Genomic DNA, 25,333 nt, shown 5'->3' on the forward strand with positions numbered 1-25,333 from the left:
AATTTACAAATGAAAATACAAATAACTTTGTCTCGACTGAAACTCTATATCACCTCGAGAGAAAACAAAACATATCCCGAGATCTGTATTAACGCAAAAACCACAAGCGACAACCAATCTTCTTCAACACTAAACCTGTCAAGACTTATCAACTGTGTTCATTTAATGAACACACCCGATAAACAAACATGCAAATCGGTTGACATTATAAAAATCTTTGGTGTGAGTAGCTCTAAAATACAACATATAATTATACATATATTTACACAATCTACAAGGCGGTTAGTTCCTTCATCGAGGTTTTTAACTTTCCACGACTAATAATACAACATCCTTAAGTTCAATAACTAAAGGCGGTAGTTCCTCCATTTGAGGCGCCTTAACTTCCCACTAACCACACAACAACCTATCGCGCATCATAAAAGGCATTTAGTTAGTCCCGCGCAGGTTCTTTAGGTTCTAACTAAGCAAATAACCAACCAAGCATATACAATCATCTATCTAAAGATATATTATTAACCAACATATTACCATAATTATATTAATTAAGGCTTTCTTTGTGTGTCCCTAAAATCACGTCGTATCTATGTCTTTACCTAGTTTTCACGGCTACCACAATCGCTACCCAACGCCCGAACATGTACATCCACATGCCTCCCCTTATATAATGTACCACTCGTGCGTAACTACCACTGGCGGGATGCGCGACACCGTAAATCCTCACCGCGGAAGCCATTATGTAAGTAATGCCACTATTCGGCATAAAATATCGCGTCTCGTTCTATTTTTGCGAGCGGAATAATCAAGCCACTATTAAATTACGCCCGAAAGGGCCATTCAGATTCAACTGAAACGCCCGGAAGGGCCAATCACATTATTCGCCCGAAGGCCATTCAGATTCATTTGAAGCGCCCGGAAGGGCCAATCCGCGTTACTTTAAGCCCGAAGGCCATTCAGATTAGGGGTGGGAATTTGGCCCTAACGACCACTAACCCGCCCCGACCGACCCGACCCTAAAGCCCTATAAAGCCTCACGAGTTTAGGGTAGGGCGCCCGACCCTAATGCCTTCTAGAGGCGGCTAGGGCTAAGATTCTAAAACATAGGCCGACCCTAACCAAGCCCTAACCGGCCCTGTTTCATACTTTCACTACAAATACACATACCATAATTGTCCAACTCTTTGTTAAATATTTTCAATTAAAATAACATTGTCCTTTGTAATTTATCACTTACACCCAGGGTACTTCCAATAACTTGTTTTATATAACAAAACTTGTCAACTTAAGCGACCATGAAGAACAATGAGCACTAGCCTAATAAAAATAAGACTTTATTCCTTTGATCATCAAGTCAAAGTCCATAACTTATTATTCTCAATTTCTTTTCTCACTTATTTCTTATAAATTATATTTTTATTCACATCCAAGCCAAGTCTAAAACTAAAGGTTTCCTTCCACACCATTAAAGCAAAATCTGAGCGGACATTTGTAACATAGAAACCAAAAACACCCTTTGTCGGAAAAATGACATTTGTAATCTCAAACCTTTCTCCATCACTTGTTCAAAAGCCAATATTTTCATTTCCATATACAAAGCTTGAATCACTTTTAAATTAGAAGAAAGGTAATATTATATTTGTTTGAATCTATTATAGAAATAATTTATGATATTACAAATAGTTTAACAACTTCCATGACCCTTTAACCAAAACTATTATGTTTCTTCTTTATATCTATTACTTCTTCCTTTAAAATGATAATATAATTATTTGTCTATGTATTTCAATGTTAAATGTAATTTCGATGAGGTTTGAGTACAAGGAAGAACAAATTCGAACTCTCGATGTACTTGGTTTATTAGATTGTGGATGTGCATTTTAAATTTTTGGACTTATCTGAGGATTATTACTAGATTGGTTGGACTTTGAGTTTGTAGATTATTGTATATTTTTGTAATATAAATAAGTTTTAAAACCCGATGTAGTAAAAAAAAAAAAAATATTTAGGCCCCAAGACTAAAAAGCGGGCCTAAAATACGACCACTAAAAACCCTTAAAGAGGCTAGGGTCGTGGTCGAACTTGAGGTTTAGACTTGTGACCCGGCCCGACCGCCCTAATATCTGAAGGGCTTTAAATGTTTAGGGCGGGCTAGCCCGGATTGACCCATTGCCCCCCTAATTGATTCAACTGAAGCGCCCGGGAAGGGCCAATCACATGAGTTGTGGTAGTCGGGTTCTAGGATTTTCGTTCGTAATTTATTCAGTGTCATACATCTATGACTCATAATAATTCCACTATATCACGTCGTGGTCAATTACCTTATTGCACTAAGCCACACGATTTTAGAAATATCTCAATTATATCTCATAACCAATTTCATTCTTTCACGTGCCAATATATTATTGCACTAAGCCACAATCCGTGGGAAAATATTCACCAATACTATACTACCTCATAGTAGCATCTCACATATATAATAATGGAGGCGTTTATACATTTATTTCTCCAAAACTATTGCATTTAATATATACATCCCAACATATCATATGATATCACAATTGCTTCAAATGTATCGCATATATTTTTATAAGCGTTTTAGGAATAATATATCTCCTACTAGGGGTGGGAATTTGGCCCTAACGACCACAACCCTACCGTCCGACCGACCCTAAGCCCTATAAAGCCCTCACAACTAAAGCCCTCCGCAGAGTTTAGGGCCGGCCCGCCCGACCACTAATGTCTTCTAGAGGCGGGGGCTAGGGCTAAGATTCTAAAACATAGGCCGACCCTAACCAAGCCCTAACCAAGCCCTAACCGCCCCTGTTTCACACTTTCACTATAAATACACATACCATAATTGTCCACTCTTTTTGTTAAATATTTTCAATTAAAATAACATTGTCCTTTGTAATTTATCACTTACACCCAAGTGGTACTTCCAATAACTTGTCTTATATAACAAAAAACTTGTCAACTTAATGACCATGAAGAACAATGAGCACTAGCCTAATAAAAATAAGACTTTATTCCTTTGATCATCAAGTCAAAGTCCATAACTTATTATTCTCAATTTCTTTTCTCACTTATTTCTTATAAATTATATTTTATTCACATCCAAGCCAGTCTAAAACTAAAGATTTCCTTCCACACCATTAAAGCAAAATCTGAGCGGACATTTGTAACATAGAAACCAAAAACAACATTTGTCGGGAAAAATGACATTTGTAATCTCAAACTTTTCTCCATCACTTGTTCAAAAGCCAATATTTTCATTTCCATATACAAAGCTTGAATCACTTTTAAATTAGAAGAAAGGTAATATTATATTTGTTTGAATCTATTATAGAAATAATTTATGATATTACAAATAGTTTAACAACTTCCATGACCATAACCAAAACTATTATGTTTCTTCTTTATATCTATTACTTCTTCCTTTAAAATGATAATATAATTATTTGTCTATGTATTTCAATGTTAAATGTAATTTCAATTGAGGTTTGAGTCTGAGGAAGAACAAATTCGAACTCTCGATGTACTTGGGTTTATTAGATTGTGGATGTGCATTTTAAATTTTGGACTTATCTGAGGGATTATTACTAGATTGGTTGGACTTTGAGTTTGTAGATTATTGTATATTTTTGTAATATAAATAAGTTTTAAAAGCGATGTAGTAAAAAAAAAGAAAATATTTAGGCGAGGCCTAAAAGCTGGCCCACTAAAAGCCGACCCCTAAAAGCCCTTAAAGGGGCTAGGGTCGGTCGAGGCTTAAGGTTTAGACTTGTGACCGACCCGACCGACCTATCTTGCGACTTTAGGGCCGGGCCGACCCGGCCCTAATATCTAAAGGGCTTTAAATGTTTAGGGCGGGCTAGCCCGACCCGCCCATTGCCCACCCCCTAATTCAGATTCATTTGAAGCGCCCGAAGGGCCAATCACATGAGTTGTGGTAGTCGGGTTCTAGGATTTTTAGATTCGTAATTTATTCAGTGTCATACATCTATGACTCATAATAATTCCACTATATCAATGCTTGGTCAATTACCTTATTGCACTAAGCCCGCGATTTTAGAAATATCTCAATTATATCTCATAACCAATTTCATTCTTTCACGTGCCAATATATTATTGCACTAAGCCCACAATCCGTGGGAAAATATTCACCAATACTATACTACCTCATAGTAGCATCTCACATATATAATAATGGAGCGTTTATACATTTATTTCTCCAAAACTATTGCATTTAATATATACATCCCAACATATCATATGATATCACAATTGCTTCAAATGTATCGCATATATTTTTTATAAGCGTTTTAGGAATAATATATCTCCTACTAGGGGTGGGAATTTGGCCCTAACGACCACTAACCCGGCCTGTCGGACCGACCCTAAGCCCTATAAAGCCACTCACAACTAAAGCCCTCCACGGAGTTTAGGGCCGGCCCGACCCGGCCTAATGTCTTCTAGGGCGGGGCTAGGGCTAAGATTCTAAAACATAGGCCCGACCCTAACCAAGTCACTAACCAAGCCCTAACCGGCCTGTTTCACACTTTCACTATAAATACACATACCATAATTGTCCAACTCTTTGTTAAATATTTTCAATTAAAATAACATTGTCGCTTTGTAATTTATCACTTACACCCGAGGTACTTCCAATAACTTGTCTTATATAACAAAAACTTGTCAACTTAATGACCTACGAAGAACAATGAGCACTAAATTAATAAAAATAAGACTTTATTCCTTTGATCATCAAGTCAAAGTCCATAACTTATTATTCTCATTTTCTTTTCTCACTTATTTCTTATAAATTATATTTTTATTCACATCCAAGCCAAGTCTAAAACTAAAGATTTCCTTCCACACCATTAAAGCAAAATCTGAGGCGGACATTTGTAACATAGAAACCAAAAACAACCTTTGTCGGAAAAATGACATTTGTAATCTCAAACTTTTCTCCATCACTTGTTCAAAAAGCCAATATTTTCATTTCCATATACAAAGCTTGAATCACTTTTAAATTAGAAGAAAGGTAATATTATATTTGTTTGAATCTATTATAGAAATAATTTATGATATTACAAATAGTTTAACAACTTCCATGACCATTAACCAAAACTATTATGTTTCTTCTTTATATCTATTACTTAACTTCCTTTAAAATGATAATATAATTATTTGTCTATGTATTTCAATTTAAAATGTAATTTTAGTGAGGTTTGAGTACAAGGAAGAACAAATTCCAAACTCTCGATGTACTTCAGTTCATTAGATTGTGGATGTGCATTTTAAACTTTTGGACTTATACAAGATTATTACTAGATTGGTTGGACTTTGAGTTTGTAGATTATTGTACATTTTTGTAATATAAATGAGTTTTAAAACTGATGTAGTAAAAAAAAGAAAATATATAGGCCCGGCCCTAAAGCCCGGCCCTAAAGCCTTTAAAGAGGGCTTAGAGTAGGGTAAGGGCTTGAGGTTTAGACTTGTGACCCGGCCCAACCCGGCCTTATGCTGACTTTAGGGCCGGGCCCTAATATTTGAAGGGCTTTAAATGTTTAGGGTCGGGCTAGCCCGACCCGGCCCATTGCCCACCCCTATCTCCTACAGTTTCTATCTCATCACGTGTCAAAAATACACAACATCAATGTCAAATCTTTCTTAGATAATGACTAACCGATTATGCAGGCTTCCACAGCATTTTATTACTACATTTGTCCATATAATATACAACATAATACGTAGCACAATTAGACAGTCCACAGTCCACAATCAAAGCCCACATATATATATATATATATATATATATATATATATATATATATATATATATATATATATATATATATATATATGTGTTTTTACACATTACTCACGTCAAATCTTAATTAGATAATGACAAACAACGTTATATAATGTTAAACAATATTTTATTATTATATTTGTCCATATTCTTAAATATATGAAAAACTGGAAAAAGTCAACATTCCATAGTAAACGGTCAAAGGTCAAAGTCAACACGTCATGGTCAAAGGTCAAAGTCAACACGTCATGGTCAAAGTCAAAGTCAACACGTCATGGTCAAAGTCAAACCTGTCGTTTCCATGTCGACAAAACGAGGTCATAGCCATGGTTCATGGCTAAGGTCAAGATCATGGCTCGTGGGGCTCATGGCTAAGGTAATGGTTCTGGACCAACTAGCCAAGCTTTCAAACCTTAACCCAACCCAAAAGTCTAAACGTTGAAAGACCCATTTGGATCTATTTTAAGTCCTATGGATTGGCCCCAAACAATTAGAAACCGCCCCAAAACAATTTGGATTCGAAAAATTAAACCTAAACCCGATCAAAACAAATAATAGAAGCCGGCCCAACAATTTAGAACATAATCGGACCCAATCAAAACAAAACAAACCGCCCAACCAAACAAAATGGCCGACCCAAAACAAAACCAACCAAGGCCCGAGGCCCAACTAAGATGAACAGGTGTCATCTTCAACAAACCGCCACCAAAACCGCCACCCCGATTCCGATCGACCACCTATTTTGACCCCACGGTTTCCTCCCTCATCACCAACCAAACAACATTAACAAAAGCCAAAACCAAAATCATACAATCAAAACTCTTCCTAAATCTAGATCTGAAAATTTGGGTTTTATTGGCTTGGCTTTGCTTCAAGCTTTCAATGACCCACCAAATCCAACCTTCAATCCGACATCACTACCCAAACCTCAACCCTTTACTACCCCATCTTCAATCAACAACAAAAAAAACAACAACCACCGTCACCTAACTTTTACTGGCGATTTTCCTTAATGTCGCCATTACCGCCCTCTAAAAGCTTCGACAGCACCCATGACAACCTCCAACCATCAACCTACCAACATCACAACATAAAAGAAAGTTCAAACACGCCCATAGTATTTCGTTCAACTGTTCTGGCGACGCCATTAGCGACTTCTTCAGAGCTTGAACAGCTCATCCAATCACCGACAACCACCCTCCAGTACTTAACCCCTGACCTCCATCAACCAATTATACCCGACTAACACACCATATATTCAACCCAAGACAAGTTTAAAAGGCAACGAGATCGATCTCTCTGTCTTTGCGCCGCCATTGGATGGCTTCTGAGTTTCGGCGGTTTAAGGCTCAGTTAAACAGTGTTTCAAAAGACCGTTTAAACACATTTTAACAACTACATAACTACCGGACGATTAACAGTAACCGAATAAATGAACAGTAAAATCTAGTGAAAACATTGGAAAGTACAACGGTTTCTGTATACTGGTGAAGTAGAAAACTAACTACTCACCTTAATCCCAAAGCTCCACGAATTTCTCCGAGTCCAAGTCGTCGCACTCCGACGCTCTAGCCAACGAGCTTTCATCTCCGCCTCCATTTTTATCATTTTTTTATTCTTCCAGAACCCTATTCTCTAGAACAATGTGTTTATATACTTGGGTCTGAAACCCAAGCCCAACACAGACTCGGGCCCAAAAATCAGGCCCACAAATCTCAAATCAATCCAACCGATTTTTAAATAAATAAATAATTAATTAATTAATTAATAAATATGTATTTTAAATCTGACGCGTTAAAGCTTAGAAAGATCTTGGGGCGACCTTCTTATTGTAAGATCGTTGGATTGTTTGGTGGTACCGAGCTAGGGATATTGCGGTTGTTTCCGCCCGCTCTTCTAGGAGATCGACTTATTTTGCCAAGATAGTGTCATTATCTCTTGTTTTAAAACAACGTCGTCGGAATGTGTGGTTGTGATTGTGAGTTCTGATGGTATGATTGCCTCGTTTTGAAGCAAAGTGTGAAAGGAGATTCATTGGTAATGCAGCTCGGGTCATTGTTAGTAAGCCCATAGAATGTTTTTGAGTTGCTCCGGCCATTGGCTTTTCTTGCTTTCCAACTTCTTTTGGAGATTTTCCTTGATTGCTTTGTTAGTAGCCCCTGCTTGACCATTGCTCTGTGCATATCTAGGTGTAGAAAATGCTTGAATGATGTGCCATTTTTGTAGAAATGCCTTGACTTGTAAGCCAGCAAATTGAGTTCCGTTGTCCGTGACAAGGGTGTGGGGGAGACCAAATCTTGTGATGATATTGGTCCATATGAAGTTGATGACGTGGACCTCTTTAACTTGGACTAGTGGGATTGCTTCTACCCATTTTGTGAAGTAATCTGTGGCTACTAAGACGTATTTGAGTCATGTTTTCTTTTGTGGGATAAATGGTCCCATGATGTCTAACCCCCACATATGAAAGGGTCATGGGCTGGCTATGTTGATCAACTCTCGTGCTGGACTCAGATGGTTATGTCCAACTGTTTAACATTGGTGGCATTTGAGAACATATGTCTTTGCCTCGATGTGCATGTCTGGCCAATAATACCCTTGAGCGATTGCTTTGTGAGCCAGAGATCTTGCTCCTGCATGGTTGCCACATTCGCCTTTGTAAATTTCATCAAAGATGAGTTAGCCTTCGTGTGGAGTTATGCACCTTAGGTGAGGTCCTCCTGCGGATTTGCGGAACAATCGTTCGTTGATTATGGTGTATCACGGGAGCTTGGAATTTCCGCAAAGACGAAGCATTCTTTTGCTTCTCTTTGGGAGTTCCCCATGTAGGATAAATTACGAGGAATGGGCCCATCCAGATTGAGTGATCTCTTCTTGGATGAGGACTGAAATTCTGTGAGGTTGTTGACACTTTCTTCTTTGGTATCACGCGGCTTCTCCGGGATGTCAATGTAGGCGTGGTTAGACATGTTTCTTGTGTTTTCGAGGCTAAGAAAGCGGGTTGTATGCATGTGTCACACCCCAAATTTCGGACAATATTTAAAACAATTATATTTAATTATCCGAAACTTCGGGGTGAAACAAAACCCATAACCCCTCAAGTATCAAACCGCGATATATACAAAATTGAAATCAAAAGAAAACTAAAAGGAACAATCCTTAAATCACATTATTAAACTACAAAGAAACTAACCAACTCTATTACATCTGTCTCAAAACAAAATTGTACCCTTCAGAAAATCTTAAACCAGAAGACTCCAAGAGCAACTCCAAATCACGTGTCCTTATCCACAGCACTCCACCATCTATGTTCCCAATAACACACCAACGTTGCAAAACAAAGCAAACATGGGTTAACAAATTGAATTTGCTGGTATGAGTAGACTAACAACAAAATATATATAATAATCTTTCAAATATAACATTATCAATCATTTCAACTTGGAAGACAATATAATTCCGTTCTCCAAAACGGTGTGTAGTTTCTTCTCAAGTAAGATTTCACCCCCAATATACAAATTCCAAAAATCTCATATAACAGTACTCATCATTCCCACTTTTCAAAATAACTCACAACATAAATATCACTTACATTCTATTGATTAAATGCACATATGATAACCTAATTAAATATGAATTTGGTATACCTTACCTTTAAGCCAACACGACGTCTTAGGGTAGGATATTTACGTCCCTGCAGAAAAGATTAATAGATCCTACCCTCCTGCAAAACAGAGTTAGACATCACAATAAAATGATTTATCTCAGCCAGTCAAATTTTCATTCATAACCAAACCTCATTTAAGACATTTAAGTCTAATTGATATAACCTGGTTCGTCCCGCATATTCAGGGAATACCACTTATCATAATACCTATATCAAGGGTAGTCATTCATATGACATCATTACGTCATAAAGTTTCTGTGTGCATAACCATAGATCTCAGACTATCACAAGTCATTAATATTTTCGTAATAACATATCAAGTTATAGTCATTTCGCAGTCACATAGAAATCACAATCATTTACTAATATTATTCACAGTCACACTTCACATCTATAACATCACACAATTCATATACTTTTACTTAAAAACCACTCGTCTACTTATGAGAACGGGGAAATATCACACCCAAGGAGTACATTCATCTCTTGTGAGTATCAACTCATACAAACCACGTATATATTTCTCATAAAAAATCATATACATCATAATATATAAATATTAGGTATGCAATAACTTCGATCACACATAAAATCAATATTTTTCTTTAATATCACTCATCTACTTATGAGAATGAGGAAAAGTCACAACCAAGGAGTACATTCATCCCTTGTGAGTATCAACTCATACAAACCACGTATATATTTCTCATAAGAAATCATATACATCATAATATATACATATTAGGTATGCAATAACTTCGGTCACACATAAAATCAATATTTTTCTTTAATATCACTCATCTACTTATGAGAATGAGGAAAAGTCACAACCAAGGAGTACATTCATCCCTTGTGAGTATCAACTCATACAAACCACGTATATATTTCTCATAAGAAATCATATACATCATATGCAATAACTTCATCATACGTAAAATCAATATTTTACTTTACTTATTAATTATCTCGTTGACTTATTTATTAAAAGACACAACCGAACCTTTAGTTCCTACTCCACGATTTGCACTACACACATTTGCCAAATCACACATATCCGTGCACCTCACTCACACCGAGTACGACCACTACAAGACATATGTCCAAAGCGGGATATCACCTCCAAGAAACATACTTTCATCTTGTAAACTCGTAACTTGTGAGTCACAGCCATCTCTGGGCTTTCCATACACATAATCACAAAGCCTCCTTTGGGCATAACAAAATATCAGGTCATTCATGGCACATTTAATGAATACCTTGGGTCATTCCCGCCATATTCAAGGAATACCCATCATAATACTAACAGGTCATTCATGGCACATTCAATGAATACCTTAGGTCATTCCCGCCACATTCAAGGAATACCTATCATAACACTAACAGGTCATTCATGGCACATTCAATAAATACCTTGAGTCATTCCCGCCACATTCAAGGAATACCTACCTACATTCCCATACATTCAAGGAATACAGCCCACCCGCAAGGTGAATGCCTTAGTTTCTCTCTAAGACGGCTTTTCACATGACATCATTAGTCATAAATATTTCTTTTCATCACAGAGGCGTGGAGAGATCTAAAGATGTGGGCGACACATTAAATTTTCACCGGACATTTTTACACCGGATTTTAACACTCAAAAGTTATCATTTATTATAATATTTTCATTATATTATAAAATATACATCGTCTCAACCAATATAATCATTAATAAATATTCTAAACACAATAACCAATCAACTCACTTCATTATCCATTATATAAATCATAAATATCAAAAGATTCAATCAAGAATAACGCATTAGTTAAATGTCTCGTGAATACATTTTAAACTACCACAATCACGTACACAATTAAGTACTAACATTGTACACATATAGTTAATTATCACAATAACTAATAACTAATATATAATATATAATATAGTGTAGTGGGTGCACTTTTGCTCAAAACTGCCTGCGTATCCAAATCTTTTAAGATTGGAATTAAGCCTTCGTAGTTCTTATCCGCCACATAGTCAAAGCTATAGTTTTTCCTACATTCATCCAAATAATATGTAACTTAATTATTTAGAAACTAAGGTATGTAAATATACTTTTTCATGTAGAACTCGAAGTCCCAACCTCAGCCCATCTAGAAGAAAACTTAGGTCGAAAACGGTAAAAATCCTAATTTTCAGCAAACTAGATTTCTGACGGACTATCTTCCAAATTACACAACGCTTTCCATAGGTGTCCAAATGTATCGAGGCTTTTTGCGTTGAAAATCTAACACATAGAAATTACTTTCTTATGTTTTACAAAAATACTCAATCTCATTCTAAATATTCAAAAACTAGGCTCGAACAGTTAAAAGAAACTGATTTCTGACGATTGTTTTTTCTGCGCTTAAACTTCCAAACACTATAATTAATTCCACAGACCTCGGAATGCGATGAGTCCAATTGGAATAGAAATAAGACTTCCAAATCTTATTTTTTCATGTTTTCAAAAAAAAACTAGTTCAAACTCTAACTAAATTAAAACTGGACTTGAACACTGCACATAAACTGATTTCTGACGCACTGTTTTCTGTCAACCAAACTTCCAGACATCATATCTACCACCCCAGATCTCAGAATGCAACGAGGCCAATTGGAATAGAAAGAAGACACAGAAAACTCACTTTTTAAAGTTTTGGCAAGAGTTTGAATCTAACCCTAACTAGGTGAAAACTCAATTCCAACACAGACATAGATCCTGATTTTCAGAAGACAGATTTAAACGGTGTAACTTATCGACGGCATAACTTTTCACACTCACGAAAAAAAATGAAGAAAGACTTCTTGTTCTAGAAAAATATACTCAAGCTAGGAACATGGTTTTCATGTTTTAACAAGGTCCAAAATAAACTCGAGCAATGCACAAGATTAGCTCAAAGTCAGGGAAAAACTAGGCTTGAACGTAAACAATGGTCATGTATATTACCAATAGCTATAACCGAACCTTAATGAAAATAAACCAAACTCTGACATATACTTCAATTAAATCACTAACTAACTGTTTACCCATTTCCATAATTATATTTCCATAAAGACACATATATCACTAGAGAACCTTGGCGCCAGTAGCTATAATCAAATTAACATTCCTTAGCAAAACCCACCCATACTTCTCATACATATAAGTCATTTCAAAACAACCAAAGGCATGCAAAATGTCAGTAACACAAAAACAAGATTTCTCATTTATATAAGACACTTCAAATCAAATTAAGTCATACAGAGCTATAACCGATCTTTTACTTTGAAAAGCAAATTAAGTTCGCTATATATATATATTAAACACTTCAAAGAGTTATGATTGTCCTGAAGACAACCAATGTCCACACAACACACCCAGATAATCTCAAATATACCAAAAGTGTATAGATTGAACCGTATCATATTTTGTACATTTTCGAAACTTATACTCGGATTTTAATAACGACTGTTTTGATACAATCTAGAATTTTGCACAAACGCACCCATGTAATGTCGATTTGTCAGCCACATATTTTGCACTCATGTAAAGTCCATTTATGTCAGACAACATATAATCTATACCCAAAAACAATAAAGTGGACTCAAGGTAACAGAAATAAGAATTTATTCGCCTTGATAAAAACTTTCAAATCAGTCACACAATATCACCATATAACGTATATGACATTTATCAAATTAATATGTTTTGTTCCTAATGTTCCAATAAATAAAACAAATACATATTTAAGATAATTCCTATGATAATCATTCAATAAATTTGGAGAGAAAATAAGGTTTAGTTAGACTACTCACTTGCGAATTGATCGAAAAGCTTAAAACCAACGAAAAAGAAATAAAACCAAAAGTCACACCGCTGTAACGATGTGAAGGTTGTCCTCTCTCTCTCTCTCTCTCTCTCTCTCTCTCTCTCTCTCTCTCTCTCTCTCTCTCTCTCTCTCTCTCTCTCTCTCTCTCTCTCTCTCTCTCTCTCTCTCTCTCTATCTGTTTTTCTCTTGTATTTCAAAAAAAACCCAAAAAAACTAACAAAGATGAAGAGTTCGGCTGTAACCAAACCCCTCTAACTCTCCCACATTTTTATCTTATTTTATTTTATCTTTATCCTTTTCTTTTCTTTTTAATATTATTATTACTTTTTAAATCCTAATAATAAGGAAAAATAAAGAAACTAAACGGGATGTTATAGCATGTTTGTTGTCTTCTCAAGGAATATGTTCCAAAAAGAATGTCTTGAACGAGCTGATGATGTTATTAACGACTTGAGCGTATTTGGTCAGGTTTGCTCCGTTTGTTACATACTCTTTGGTGATCTGCTTGACGATTAGCTGTGAATCACTGTGAGCTTTGAGTTTCTTGACTTGTAGCTGTTGTTCCATATGGAGACCTGTAATTAATGTTTCGTACTCCGCTTCATTGTTGGATGTTACAAAGTCGATCTTGATTGACTTTTGTAGCTGTGTTCCTTCTGGTGAAGTTAACATAGCCCCCTGTCCACTACCGATGTTGTTGCATGCTCCATCTACATATAGGTGCCATGTGTCTGGGATGGATGGTTGATGAAATTAAGTAATTGGCTCGGGTTCCCAATTGACATCTTCGACGTGGAAATCTGCTAAGAAATCAAACGAACCACTGCATCTTTTGCGAGACGTTTTGGGAACGAAGTCGATGTGATGTTCTCCGAGTTCTTCAGCCCATTTGGCCATGCAGGCTATTTTGTTGCTAGAACTCAAGACCTGTTTGATGGGTACATCTATGATGACCTTAATGTTGTGAGCCTGGAAGTAAGGACGGAACTTCCGAGCTGAGTACAGCAAAGCTAACATTGTTTTCTCCATTGGGGAGTAATGTTTTCCTAAGTCGGCCAATGTCTTGCTGGTGAAGTAGACTTGCTTTTCGATTCCTTCGTGCTCGTGAAAGAGGACCGAGCTGATAGCAAAGTCGGTAGTCACAAGGTAAAGCCCCAGTGTCTCTCCTTCTGTTGGTTTGGACAGGATGGGAGGAGTTGATAGGTAAGCTTTTAGGTCATTGAAAGCTTTTTGACATTCATCTGTCCATGTGAATGTTGCCGCCGCTTCAAGATTTGCGGGAAAAGGTCTGCACTTGTCAGATGCATGTGAGATGAATCTGTTGAAGGCTGAGACCATGCCAGATAGCTTGTAGATTTACTGCTTGGAGGTCGGTTTTGGCATCTCGAGGAGAGCTCGTATCTGTTCTGGGTTTGCTTCGATGCGCCTTTGTGAGACTAGGTATCCTAGGAACTTCCCTGAAGCTACCCCGAATACACATTTTGCTGGGTTGAGCTTCATTTTGTTTTAATGTAGTCGTTCAAAGGCTTTTTGTAGGTGAGAAATGTGATCTCTAGCTTTTTCGCTTTTGACTATCTTATCGTCTATGTAGACTTCCATAGTGTCGCCCAACAAGTCTTTGAACATTTTTGTGACCAGTCCTTGGTAGATTGCGCCTGCATTCTTCAAGCCGAATGGTAGGGCGCCAGCATAACGCTCCTCGCTTCGGTGATGAAGGACATCTTTTCCTGGTTTTCCTCTGCCAGTGGTATTTGATTGTATCCACTGTAGGCTTCCATGAACGAAAAGAGTTCGTGACCGCATGTTTGATCGACCAGAACGTCAATTCTTGGCAGGGGGAAGCTGTCCTTGGGGCAATGCTTGTTGACGTTGGTGAAGTCTATGCAGAGTCGTACCTGGTCATTCTTCTTGGAAACGGCTACGATGTTAGCTATCCAGGTCGGGTACTCAACTTCTCTGATGAATCCCACATTTTTTAGCTTTTATATCTCTTCATTGCTCGCTTTCTGAAATTTGAGAGTCAGTTTGCGTTGTCGTTGTTTGATAGGCTTTACATTTGGATTGACATTTAATTTGTGGCATGCGACCTGTGAGTCGATTCCAGGCATATTAATATACGACCAAGCAAAAACATCTTTATTGAGAGATAAAAATTTGACAAGTTGCTCCTTGAGCTTAGGGTCTAAATCAGCCCCGACATAGACAAACTTTGGGTCATCATTTGTGCCCAGATTGACTTTTTCTCCAAGTTCTATTTGTGCTTGTTTCCCTTTGAGCTTGTCTACTACAGCTGGTGGAGGGCTGGAAGCTTGAGGAGCTTCTTTGGGACGTCCTTGCTTTCGACGACCTGAGGCTTTGGTGTGGTTATTGTGCTGACGTGATTGCATCGGTAAGCTTCTAGTTGGTTACTTCTGAGCTCCATGATGCCTCGGGGTCTGGGGAATCGTAGAACCTAATGTAGGATTTATGGAATTGCTTGGATCTTGTGAATCCATCGGCGTCCTAGAATGGCAGTGTAGGACGATGTGACATCGATCACACTGAAGCATGTTGAAGTTTTGACCATGTCTTCCTTTTCGCCAATGGAGACTGATAGGATGACGTCTCCAATGGCATCTGTGCGATCTCCATTGAACCCATCGAGCGGTGCATTTGATTCTATCATCACCGAGTCTGGCAGGTGCATGTCTTTGTATGTTTGATAGAAAAGTATGTCGCACAAGCTGCCTAGATCGATGCAGACTCTTGTGATTGTTCACCCATTGATTTTGAAGTGCACTACCAGGGCATCATTGTGGGTTAGGCACACCTTATCTAGATCGTCCTCCGTGAATGTTATGGAGGTCGCTTGATTGGTAGCTGGGGGAGTGATGACTTCACTTTGTGGGAGAGATGGTAGATCTCCGGCGTCTCGACCATTCAACGCTTTTCCGACCCGAGGTTTCGCTTTTGAGGTATCGGTAATCATGTTGATTACTTTTTCTTCGCCGTCGTTTCCGAGGAGTGTTGTCTCCCTTTTTTTCTCGACCGACCGGGAGATTTAGATCGCCGGACCATTCTCGCCCTGCTTTACGTTTGTTGGCGGGACGCTCGGTGGGTCGCGACTCGCTTGTGTGGCATTTGGCATCCAAATTTATGCCAAAGGTCGCCTCGGGTAGAAACTCTTTCAATTTGCCCTCCCTCGACTAAGTCTTGGAGGTAGTGTTTGAGGCTCCAACATTTATTGGTGTCATAGTGGTGGAGTTTGTGAAAAAGACAATATGGACGTTCTGGTATGGCGATCACCTTGTTGATGTTGGTTTTGAAGTATGGTGTTGTATAGATCTTCTTCAAGATCTAGCTCGGCGTCCTAGAGAAGTTAGAGAATTCCCTTTTTGTGTAAGAGGGCTTGTGGGAGCTGGAGCTGTTGTTGTTATTGTTGTTGTTGTTGTTGTTGTTGTCGTTGTTGCTGCCCGAGTAATGTTTGTTTTCTTTGGGTTCTCGCTTGTCGCTTACTGCGAGAACTTTGTTGCCCTTTTATTGGGCCCACCACTCTTCGTACTTGATGTACTTGTCAATTCTGTGATACAGGTCGTCTAGGCATTCCGGTTTGTTGCGCATCAGAGATCCTGCTAGGTCGGAGTCATCTAGGAGAGCATTGGTGAATGCAGAAGTTGCAAAGCTATCCTTTAAGCCTGGCTCCATTGATAGGAGCTCCTTCTTGAAACGTCCTAAGAACTCGCAAATCGTCTCGCCATGTGCTTACTTTAGTTGAAACAAGGAGTCCAAGTCGGCTTGTTTCTTCCTGTTGTGGACGAACTCTGCTACGAACGTCTCGGCTAGCTTGTCAAAATTGCTGATTTAGTCAAGAGTGAGCGTGTAGAACCATTCTAAAGCTCCGTCCTTCAAGCTGGCTGGAAAGAGCTTGCACTTCAGATAGTCGTATTTTGGAGTGCTGTTGAGTGTGAGAGTCTAGTTGAAACGAGCTACGTGCTGGCCTGGACATGAGCTGTCGTCGTACAGCGGGAACGTTGGTTGGATGAATTCTGAAGGAGGTTGTTTGTCCCTGATTTCAGTTGTGAATGGTGATGCTTTCTACGTCTAGAGTATTTTCTGAGCGATCTAGATCGCGTTTGTCTTGTCGTTTGGCTTCTCCAACTTTTGTACGAAGTCTTCTAACCTTTGATTGGTGGTGGTGGTGAAGGCTGCGACGGCGTTGTTCTCTACTGCATCTGGAGTGCCGTTGTTGGCGTTAAAGGTGGCTTCTTTCGCCAAGATCATCCGGTTTTCTTGCTACAAGGTGATGAAAGCTTCTTGGAGTGTCTTCATATGATCTGCCAACATTTGAAGTGAGGGGTCCATGGTGGTTTTTTTCCGACCCGACCGGGGGTTTGAAAAAGGGTGTTTTTTCTTAAGGAAACGAACCGGCAGACGGCGCCAATATAGAGGTTTGGTATTTACTGGACAACGACCTGATGAATTGTGTAATAGGGAATGGTTGCACTCTTCTTGGGATAAGAGTTGCCTACGTATCAAGTTTCTTGGGGTAAACTTGAATCAAGCCTTACGTAGTTCATCTCTCTCTACTTATAGATGTTTGAACTAACTTTCCTTATATGCTCCAGGCCATTATGAAGTGTAGATCCACCTTATGTACTATCTTGATGATTCACCATTACTCTGGTGTTACAAAGTAAATGATTTATTGATTGTTTGAGTTGACTGAGCTCCAGGATTGCGCTAGATGGTTTGCTTCCATATATGGTTGTAACTGATGTTGGGGACGACCTGGGTTCGGGTTGTTGGTACATTCTGATAGAGTGGTACGAGCTGATGGAGAACGACCTGGTGTATGGACACGTGTACTGTAGTGCAGAATGGAAGGTACTTACAGCTAAAAACAAAATAAAAATAAGAAAAATGGGTTAAAACCCCATTCCATGTTCCCGGTGGCTCTACAAAAACTTATAAGCCTAATTTACAATATTTTTAAATTAACTTAATTTGATATAGAAAATTTGCAGTGATTTCTGTAACTGTAGTATTTATATTTATTTATCTTCACTGATATTGCTAATTTGTAGTCGCAACTCCATATTAGAGAACTCTCGCAACAAAGGGCCTTAATTAATTTGCCTTTATGTGATGTAAAATCACCAAAAACTAAGGGAGTGTTTGGATCCTATTTATTTATTGCCAATAAATATTTATTAGTGAAAAACCGTTTTTTGAAAAAATAAACATGTTTGGTCTCCATTTTTCTAAAAAGTAGTTTTTCACCTAAAAAATATTTATTGGTCCAAAACACATGTTTTAGGATAAATAACAAAAACTTGTTTTTCAAGTTAAAAAATTGTTTTTTTTTTGGGTTTTTCACTTTGGGCGCTCAAGGCAAAACTGCCTTGTTGTTTTAGTACTAAATGTCGTGATATGCCGAAATATGTCCAAAAATATCATGTGAAATTTGTTAGTTTGATAAAATAGCTTTTAAGAAAAATCACAACCAAATATGTTAATTTAAAAACTATTTTTAGAATAAATATTTTTTTAGAAAAAAAAATTAAGAAAAAAATGATATCCAAACACCCACTAAGTCTTAGTGAACCTTTTTCAAATTTTTTTAATCAAAAATATATTTATTGATATGAAAAATAAATCAAACAAACGATTTAGAGGTCAAGTGTGATACAAAAGGGATTTTTTTTTTTTTTTTTTTTTTTTTTTTGAATTGCCCCAAAGGGGTTCAATATAATTTCGTAATAAAAACATCATTTTGAGAATGTCAGGGGATAAGGTTGTGTATTTTAATCATTTCACACGAAGTTATGTAACATTATTAAAACCGGTGTTGCCACATAATCTCACTCTGTCGGCCAGTGATAGTAAGTATATTGACCGGAAAGGATCTAGGGACATGTATAAAACAAAAACAAACTCATTATCGTTAAGGCATTTCTAAACTAGTTTTAAATTAATTAGTTAGGCTCAATTTATAGATATGATCTCACTATCACTTTAAACATTTTCACAAAGACTTATTTAAATCGTAAGATTGTAACCCATCGAATATAGTCAATAAATTAAAAATTATGGCAAGGTTAGAAATTTCTGAATACTTGATTTTTTGTAACAATGTAAAAAATAGGTAGAATATCATATCCAAAAAAATATATTGTAATCGAAAACTTAGAAATGCCGTAACAATCTTGAGTTTGTTTTGTTTTTTTTCTATGTATGTCCTGAAACCCTTACCTTAACAGTTTAATTCGCACTCATATTTATGTTGCAAACTTGCAATTGCCATATGTGACAGTGCGAAAGCAAAAAAGTTTAGCATCAGGTCTTTACTTAAAAGTTAAAACTAGATGTTGTCACTTTACAACAGAGTTTTGACGTTTATCCCAGTAATGATGAAATATTTGGCTTAGGGTGGATTTTACGCCAAATTAAGCAGGAACATTGTCCTTCATCAGTTTAGCCCAATTCTCAGTTTTCAAACAACAGAATTTACAACTATGAGAAGTGGAGAAGTGGTAACTCCTAACATCATGGAGCGCAGATACCATAGCCCGGCCTTGCGCGATTCGTGTTTTCTTCTTCAGGGAACCGGATATTCATCCTTAATCCAAGTTTATAAGTTTTCCAACTTTTCGATTAAAATTAACCAGGGTGAAGTCAGTATGCTGCATGCATAGTTCGGGATTTCAGAATTATGCAATTAGTTCGGGATTTCGGAATTCTGACAAATCTAAAAACCGAAATTTATCAAATTTCGATCCCTATTATATTTGGAATTTCAATTGATTTCGGAATAATTAATATTTCAACTCTATATTCATAATTCTGATTTTTTGAAAAACCGAAATATTGGACAGAATTCCGAGATTTCGTTCGGAATCACACACTGAAAATTGAAAATAGAAACTCTTTCTTTCTTTTTTGGTGGAATCGAAAAATAGAAACTCAAAGTTTCCTAAATGTAAAGAAGGAAACAATTTAGAAAGAAAATAACAAAATAAATAGTTAGGAGATAGGTTGGTACAAAAATATTTGGAACAACTTCATCCACCCAAGAACTGCTGCTACATGGTGGAAGCTCCACCATGGGTGCCGCAACAGATGACAGAATCCAAAAATCCGGTATCTAATTAGTATCTGCATGCAGGCTGTGTAAATCAGCCTAAGAGAATCTAACACACTTGTTATGGGAGTGTAGTTTTTCTACACAATTGTAGACATGGCTAGCTGCGGGCTTTCTTATTCAACAACCTCTTCCAGGTTTTAAGGAAGCAATTCTTCTCTCTAAGTCTTGGAGTCCGATGATTAAACAAATCTGAAACTCAGGGGTGGTGGCAGCAATGGTAAGCTTATGGATCATGAGGAACAAGGTGTACTTTGAGAGTAAAGTACCCAATCTTATGGACTATAAATAGTTTGTTAGAGCTCAAATCGTATGTACCTATCACCGAAATAAAGCTTGTAATAGGAACAACAACTGGGAAATGTTAGAATAGTTATATGTAAACAACAGCTAAAGTAAAATAGAAGGAACAATAGACGAACGGTATAAGTGTATAACACCTGGCTATTTCTATTTATTATGTTTATAATATATGATTAATATTAATAATAATAATAATAAATCAAATCAAATAAATAGGATAAAGATTAGTGGAGATAGGAAAGGTAAAGAGATAAACCTTCATCCCTCTTTTCGGGGGTTTTGAAAAAAAAATTACACGGAGTTTACATGGAGATTTTTTAACAGAGAGAAAGAGAGAGATTATGGGGATTGCTTTCTGTCGATTGTTACGGGGGTTATTCGTTCTCAAGTTTTTATTCTTTCACGCCGCTCGTAAACACAACAGAGGTGAGTAGATATTTTATATCTTTCACTGAAATTATCGACACGTATGATAGTCTCTTTAAAATTTGTATATTCTGTCCAAACCATAAGTTTTTGTATAATTTACAACTTCTGTCGAAACTATGAGGTTAATATTTATGTTGAAACAAATATTTAATTATGAAAATAAAAAGAATTCGAATATTAACAGACTCAAATTGTGTATATACATACTGTTGATTACTATTGATTGGGGGGTTTAAAAGTTTGAATGGGTTGATTTTGATTTGATTGATGGTTTTGATTGTGTTGTGTTAACTGTCGATTTTGTAATTAATTGAAATTGTTGGTTTGTTTAGAATGTGAGATTTGTTGGTTGATGTCGAGTGGAGCTGTTGAAGTCGCCCATATTGTCGTTAATGGGTCGAGGTCGTTTTTTTTAAGTGATGGAATTGGGTTTTGAAGATGACAAAAAGTTGGGTTTTTGAGTGGGATCAAAACCGACTGGTTTTGGTGTGGTGGTGAGTGAGAGGGGTGGTGGTTATTTCGGTGGTGGTGTGGGCTGTTGGGGAAGAAAACGGAGGTAGAAGACGACCTAAAATGGGCTAGGTTTAGTTTCTTTCAGTTGGGCTTGGGCCGAATTTGAATGGTGGGCTTGAGTTGTTTTTATAAATTTTTGGGCTTAAGTATTATGGTTTTGGGCCTTGAGTTGTTGGGATGGTTTCTATTATTTTTGTGGGCCGGGTCCTTTTTATTTTAAGTGAACCGGATTCTATTAATTTAGATGGGCTTTGGGTTAGAGTTTGTTTTGGGCCGAATCTGTGTCTGGTTTGGAATTGAGTTTTCACCTAGTTAGGGTCAAATTCAAACTCTCGCCAAAACATGAAAAAGTGAGGTTTTTTAGTCTTCTTTCCAACCCATTTGGCCTCGTCGCATTCCGAGGTCTGTGGTGGTAGATATGATGTCTGGAAGTTTGGTTGATAGAAAACAGTGCGTCAGAAATCAATTTCTGCGCATTATGTTCAAGTCCAGTTTTAATTTAGTTAGAGTTTGAACTAAATTTTTATGAAAACATGAAAAAATAAGATTTGAAAGTCTTATTTCTATTCCAATTGGCCTCATCGCATTCGAAGGCCCGTGGAATTAATTATGGTGTTTGGAAGTTTGACTGGCAGAAAACAGTGCGTCAGAAATCAGTTTCTGAATACTGTGTTCGAGCCTAGTCTTCGAACATTTAGAATGAGATTGAGTATTTTTGTAAAACATAAGAAAGTAAGTTATGTGTGTTAGCTGTTCAACACAAAAAGCCTCGATGCATTTGGACACCTGTGGAAAGTGTTGTGTCATTCAGAAGATAGTCCGTCAGAAATCTAGTTTGCTAAAAATTAGGATTTTTACCAACTTTATACTATTTTTACTCCGAGATAGAATAACATTGGGACTTCGAGTTCTACATGAAAAAAGTAAGTATACCTATCTTATCAAATAATCAAGTGGGGTATCATTTGGATGGCTATAGAAAACGTTATTGTTTTGGCAAATTAACTAGATAACTTACCATGTTTTCTTTTTAGGTAAGCTCTAGTTAATTTTTCTTATTGTAATGAGATAAATGATTTTACTAAGACATACGAATGTCTTGAATCTTGATTGCTTAATTTCACATTTGTATTATATTCCTAGTACAATTGTTGCATATACACTAAATGTTAATATAGATTTATGTTATCTCACGTGACATGTTATATTAAAGTTTGTGTTTATATATATATATATATATATATATATATATATATATATATATATATATATATATATATATATTTTGAGAAATGAAAGGGAAATGAAGTGTGCAACCTTAAAACATGAATTCTTATTGTACTTTGACTTTGACTTTGACTATGTGGCTGATAAGAACACTACAAAGGCTTAATTTCACTCTTGAAAGATTTGGATACGTAGATAGCTTTGAGCAAAAGTGCAGCAACTATATTATATATTAGTTATTGTGATAACTATATGTGAACAATGTTAGTATTTAATTGTGTATATGATTGTGGTTGTTTAAAATGTATTCACGAGATATTTAACTAATACGTTATTCCTAATTGAACCTTTTGATATCTATAATTTATATAATTGATAATGAGGTGAGTTGATAAGTTATTGTGTTTGAAATCTTAAGTAATGAATTATTGTTTGAGACGATGTTTGTTTTTGTAATAAAAATATTATAATAAATGAGAACTCTTGAGTGTTAAAATCCGGTGTAAAAGTGTCTGGAGAAAATTTAATGTGTCGCCCACATCTTTAGATCTCTTCATGCCTCTTTGATGAAAAGAAATGTTTATGACTAATGATGTCATGTGAAAAACCGCCTTAAAGAGGAACTAAGGCATTTGCCTTGCGGGTGGGCTGTATTCCTTGAGTGTACGGGAATGTAGGTATGGGTATTCCTTAAATGTTGCAGGAATAACCCAAGGTATTCATTGAATATGTCATGAATGACCTGTTAGTGTTATGATGGGTATTCCTTGAATGTGGGGGGAATGACTCAAGGTATTCATTGAATGTGCCATGAATGACCTGATATTTTGTTATGCCCAAAAGAGGCTTTCTGTATGTAAAGCCTAAAGATGGCTATGACTCACAAGTTACGAGTTTACAATATGAAAATATGTTTCCTGGAGGCGATATCCCAGCTTGGGACATATGTCTTATAGTGGTACTCGGTGTGAGTAAGGCACACAAATATGTGTGATTTGGCAAATATGTGAAGTGCAAATTGTGGAGTAAGAACTAAAGGTTAGGCTTTGTCTTTTAATAAATGAGTCAACGAAATAATTAATAAGCAAAGTAAAATATTGATTTTACGTGTGACTGAGTTATTGCATATGAATATTTATGTATTATGATGTACATGATTTCTTATGAGAAATGTATATGTGGTTTGTGTGAGTTAATACTCACGAGGGATTAATGTACTCCCTAGTTGTGATATATTTCATCGTTCTTATAAGTAGATGAGTGGTTTTTAAGAAAAATATTGGCTTTAAGTATAAGCGAGTTGTTGGATATTGTAACGCCCGTATTTTTAAAATACGTTTTTATCTATTTATTAATTAATTAAATTAATTATTTATTTAAAAAATTATTCGGATTGGACTCGGGATACGTGGGCCCGGTTTTGGGCCCGAAGTCTTGTTTTTCGGACCCAAGTATATAAAACACATTTTTCTAGAAAATAGGGTTCAAAAGAAAAATAATATATTAAAAATGGAGGCGAGAGAGAAGTTTTGAGGGTGGAGCCTAAATTTAATCGGACTCGGAGAAATTCGTAGGAGTGTTCATACAGTGAGTAGCTATTTTGCTATTTCACCAAAGTTATAGTTTTCTTATCGATGTATAGGTTTCTTTTTATATTTTTGGTTAAACTAAACCGCAACTTGATTAAAACCGGTTGAACGGTTCAAGCTTGAACTCTGTTAATGGAGGCACGAGCTCCATGAACTATCTTTACTTATAGTTGTGGTTTTGACTGCGGTAGCTCGCTCACGCTAATAAAGGCGCTAACGGGCGCTTAATGATTCAAAATCGCATCGATGGTGGTGGTGAAACCGCATCGGTGGGCTTTTGTGTTGTGATTTGGTTGTATCGCGTGTCTTTGGACCGATTTGGGTCGAGTGGGGCAGAAGAAGCCTTGAGGAGGCGTTAATGGCGCATCGCCATTACTGGGACTTGGGGTTTTTGCATTTTTAAAGTCGTTTGAACCATTTTTGTTTGGATTTCGTTGGTTGGTTGTTAATGGTTTGAAGTGGGGTAGTGTAGGGTGTGTTGGGGGCTGTCGATTGGAGCTTGGAGCAAGCTTTAATGGCAGTCCGAAAATTTGTAGATCTAGATTGGTGAAGTTTGGGCTTTTATCTTTTGAGATTGTTGCCTTTGTTAATGTTAGTGGGTTTTTCATTTGGAGTAAAACCGCCTAGTTTAATGGGGTGGTTGTGTGGAGGTTAGTGGTGGCCGGCGTTTTGGTGGTGGTGGAGGAGAAGTGAGGAAGAAGAAGCACTGTTGATGGCTTGGGCTTGGGCCTGGGTCGGTTTCAGTTTTTGGGCCGGTCTAATTTCATTTGTTGCTTGGGCCGAAATGTTTAAGTTTTTGGGCACTTGTTTTAGTTGTTTGGGCCAAATTCTATTAGCTATTT

The sequence above is a fragment of the Coptis chinensis genome, chromosome 1 (genome assembly GCF_015680905.1).
Source record: "Coptis chinensis isolate HL-2020 chromosome 1, ASM1568090v1, whole genome shotgun sequence".
Lineage (NCBI taxonomy): Eukaryota > Viridiplantae > Streptophyta > Magnoliopsida > Ranunculales > Ranunculaceae > Coptis > Coptis chinensis.